Genomic DNA, 4,529 nt, shown 5'->3' with positions numbered 1-4,529 from the left:
GGGAGTGGTTAGTATAACTAAATAGGGTCCTTTCCAGGTTGGTTTGAGGGGTTCCCTTTTGCAGTCTTTTATTCAGATTTGTCCTCTGGTTTATAAGGGTGTACAGTTATTCCCAGGGAAATGAATATTCTATTGGTTACCATCTTATGTACCTCAAGAATGGTTTCTTGACATAATTTTGCCATGGTCTGCTTAAGGGTCTGATTCATGCATTCTACTTTCTCTGAGCTCTGGGTTTGGACAGCATTGGGTGATTGTGGCACAGAGGGATGAAACTTGAGCAGTCAGGTAGTACCAGCTTAATAAGGCTTCTAGGGTGTTTTTTTCCCAGATGGGTAAGTTCATGTTGTCAGAGGACAAACTGATGGGCTAATTGTGCTGGTATGTAGATTCTGTGGTCTGGGAGTGTCCACCATTCTTCCTTCATTATATTTCCTCCCTCCTGTTGTGCACATTCTTCTTTCTGAGCCATGTGCAGTCCCAGGATGAACACTGTCCCCACAGCTCCGAGAGCAGTCCCCCCAGGTTCCACAAGGACCACAGGCACCAGCCTGTGGGATCTTAAAGTCCTGGAACTGGATCATATGGAGGCAGTGGTCACCCATGAAGGCCTGTGAGGGCCTACACCAGGTGCCATTGGCCCTCAATGAATGCTTGGTCTGGCACATGGCATGACCATTGAGATGTCCAGAGCACCAGAGAGCAGCACAGAATAGCAGCAGCTGTGGACCGGGCTGTGAGTCGGGTCTGAGTTCAGCTGGCCCCTGCGTTCTGCATCATAGTCTTTACCAGGGAAAGTCACAGAGAGGTGCAGGAGAGCCTCTGGCTTGTACCAGGGCTCCTCAGGACCCACATGAGTCATCCAGGAGCCATGACATGATGAGAGGTACTCCCGGGCCTGTTCAGACTGACACATGGAGCAGAGCTTCGAGCTGGGTCACACACAGTGCCCACATCAGCCATGCCCCAAGTGTCACAAGTAGGGACTCCACATAAGTCCTGACATGTAAACAGGGTCCAATTCCTCAAGGGTATTGAGTCCTCGCTACCAGGCACAGAATCTGTGCAGGGTCTGGGCGGTGCTGGTTCCATATGGGGCCCTTCCTCTCCTGGCCCTAGAACCACTAGCCAAGTCTCCAACAAGCTCACAGGGTTGTAGATGCTCGGATGCTTGAAGGCCTCGGCTGCAGCCACCATGACTGTGAGCAGGTAGCTCTTCAGCCCTGCACCACACCAGGGTTTCTACGAATCTACTCAAAAAAGCAAAGCGCTTGGCTCTTCAGGGTCTGGGTCTGCTGTTCCCACATGAGTCTTGATGCTGTACATGGGGTCCTGGCTGCTGGCGAGACTCTTCAGGCATAGGATGTGAGCCCCAGGCCCCCATGCAAAGTTAGGGGTACCTCCCTCTAGGGGAGTTTGGTCCCCCAGTACTGCAGCACCCCTAACAGGGCTCCCTTGTTCTCGTGCAGAGACATCACTGACTCTGGATCTCTGTGGATGGTGCCAGTGAGGTGGGTGCCTGGCTCTGCCCTACCCAGCAGCTCAGGCGCCTGGCCCAGGTAGGCACTGTCAGCCCCTCGACCTGTATGCGGGTCTTGCTCCAGTACTAGCAGCAGTGTCTCCTCAAAGGCAGGCAACCAGTACCACAGCCTAGCAGGGATGCCCAAACCAGGCAGGACACTGCTGCTGAGTTTCTCGGGAAACAGGATCTCCTCCTCCCAGGGGAGGCGTTGGACCAGCCTGCCGAAATCAGGTCAATTTGCTTTAAAAGGTAAGCGACCAGTCTCTGCCATGGCCCAAATTCCTGGTTTAGGACTCCCGGGGACATCTAGGAGTTCTAAGGCTGGTGCCTCCATGAGCTTAGTAAATGCTTTCTCGATTGGGGCCCCAGATAAGGGGCGACTATTGTTCTCCTTTCAGGGCCTCATATAAGGGTTTTGCAAGTTCTGAAAATCTGGGTATCCATATTCGACAGAACCTTGCTGCTCCCAGGAATTTTTTAATCTGCTGATGGGAAGCAGGAACCAGAATGGCGTAGGCTGCCTGTTTCCTTTTGGCCCCCAGCATTTGTTTGCCTTGGGTGATCTTGAAACCTAAGCCTGGCCAGTAGTGGCTGGGGAGAGCAGAAGTTTCTGGTTTTTTCTTGGTGGTTGGGGCACTCATTTTTCTAGTGTCCGGATTCCATGCAGCAGGGGTGTTTTCCTTTTCAGTTCTTTAGTTCCTTGTTGTTTCTGTTTAGGTCCCACCAATGGAGATGGTCATAACCAGGCTGCGGCTAGGAAAGCTGACTATCATACCATTCTTTGGTCTGCCTCCTTTTTGGCCACTTGTTTTCAGTTTATAAAGACTTTATTAGCAATTTCCAGTAATTGGGTGGCATTCTTTCCAACAGATCCATCTAACTTTTGAAGCTTTTGCTTAATGTCAGTCTGTGCCTGTCCCACAAAGGCAGCATTGACCATGTGCTGGTTTCAGGGGCCTCTGAATGTAGACTCTGAAGGCCTCGCCCAGTCTCTCTTAGAAGTCAGCCGGACTCTCATCCGGGTTCTGTAAGACCTCAGAGGTCTTTGCCATGCTTGTGGGTTTCTTGGCCCTGCTTTCACCCCTTGGAGGAAGGCGAGTCAACGTCTTACTAACCAGTTTCTTCTTTCTTCTGTATTTGGGTCCCAGCAGGGTTCCTCATCTGGTCAGGCCTCTCATGCATGCCCAGGCTTCTATGTCTAGATATCCAGCTGGTGCCTGGGTCTGGAGCCACTTTCTGCTTTCTGACAATCCACCAGCATTCTTCTGTGTTGAATAGGGTGAGTAAGAGTTGTTTACAGTCGACCCAGGTGGGGCACTGAGTCTGGAAGACTGATCCTCCCTCTTGTATGGTCCCATCAAGGCCCATTCTCTGTGGACCCCTTGTCTCCTGCAGTGGTAATTGCCTTGATTCTGGGGGTTTTGGTGCCTGAGTCACTGACCTGAGACATCTTCCCACTGGCTCTGGTGACCCTTGCTCCAGTGATGCAGTGGCCAGTTGTGGGGGTGAGACAGATGGAGGTGGGCTGTCAGGCAGGTGAGGTTCTTCATCCTTAGGTAGCAGGGAGTATGGTGGTGACAGTGGGGGGGCCTCTTCTGAATCCCCTTGCAATATAGGAGGCTGATTAATTCACCAGGAAGTCTTCCTTTCACTTTGATATCTAAGATGGTTAAGCAAACCTCCCACTGAACAGTGTCATAAGACAAAGAGGAGGAAACTCCTGTTTTGTATGCCTGGCTGCTCCCCTCTCAGGGATGTAGGTGCCTCTTGGCACTGGCAGGTCAATATAAGCCCCTGACTCAGATCAGGTTTGCTGGTGGAGACAAATGTCCCTGCAAATCTGATACTGCCCTTAGCCATATGAGGTCACCACAGATGTGAAGGTTGGGACTCATGCAAGCTCTGTAACAGGCATTGTGAAGCATGGTCACACACACACAGTCACAAAGAATTTAAACTTCCACCCAGGGATTCCCTATCCTGTGCAGAGTCTATGCCGCTTGGGGGGTAATCAAGCTCCCCTTCCACCTTAGAGGTGGGCCTGAACTCAGTCCTAGGTCCCCGGGGACACTTACTGATGAGGTATCCTGGCAGGCTTTTCTATCCTCCCTGGAGTCTGTTTGAGTGCAGCGGTGGCAGACTACAGTCAGGCCTGGCAAGGGTCAGGGTCCAGTGAAATCACCAGAGATGTGCCTTCCTTTTTTTTTGCAGGGAACCCAAAATTAGTGGCTCTTTCCTGCCTGCTTCCAGCAATAGTGGCTCAAGGGGCCAGAGATGCTGTTGGCTTCCAGGCCAATGCACCAAAATGTTGTGGCAGAAATTCAGTCGGCAGGAAGAGACAGACTGCACACACTTGGAGGATTAGAAAAGGACTATTTAATGTGCACTGGTGCTGGCCCAGAGGAGTCACCTCCAAAGGCTGAGCCTAATGCCCAGGTTCCAGCCGCCTATTATACATGATAAGCCTCTGGGTATTTGGGGCTTTCTAGTTCCACTGTAGTTTGGGTGGTTGGAGGAAGTCAGGGAATTACAAAGGCCAGGGGCAGGGACTCTGCACTGCCCAAAGGGCTGCACCTGGCTTGCCTTCTCCTAATGAACATAGTAAGCTGATGAACAAAATAGATCCAGAGACACAGAAGTTGGGTCCAGACTGACAAACCTCAGAAGAGGGGGGATCTGGGGTGGGGTAAGGAAGAGAGAAACCAAAGAACTTATGCATATAAGCATAACCAGTGGACATAGACGACAATGCTGGTGGTGGGGACAGGATTAGGAAGAGGGTGTCAGTGGGTGAAAAGGGAGAAACATTTGTAACAAAAATAACTTAATTAAGTATAAATAAATAAAAAATAGCCTGCCCAGAGTGGCTAATTGGTTGAACATTGACCCATGCACCAAGATGTCACCAATCTGAATCCTGGTCAGGACACAGGCCCAGTTTGTGGGACTGATCCCCAGTTCGGGGCATGCAGGAGGCGGCCAATTAATGTTCTCTCTCAGTGATGTT

The 4,529-nt window shown here is 51.0% G+C and overlaps 1 pseudogene; it reads right to left on the bottom strand.

The window, feature by feature from the left end:
* Positions 1–341: 341 nt before the first annotated feature.
* Positions 342–2,163, bottom strand: LOC118641101 (annotated as a pseudogene).
* Between the last annotated feature and the right edge of the window lie 2,366 nt (positions 2,164–4,529).

Source organism: Molossus molossus, unplaced genomic scaffold, assembly GCF_014108415.1.
Source record: "Molossus molossus isolate mMolMol1 unplaced genomic scaffold, mMolMol1.p scaffold_m16_p_25, whole genome shotgun sequence".
Lineage (NCBI taxonomy): Eukaryota > Metazoa > Chordata > Mammalia > Chiroptera > Molossidae > Molossus > Molossus molossus.
This window is presented reverse-complemented; position numbering and strand designations above follow the sequence as displayed.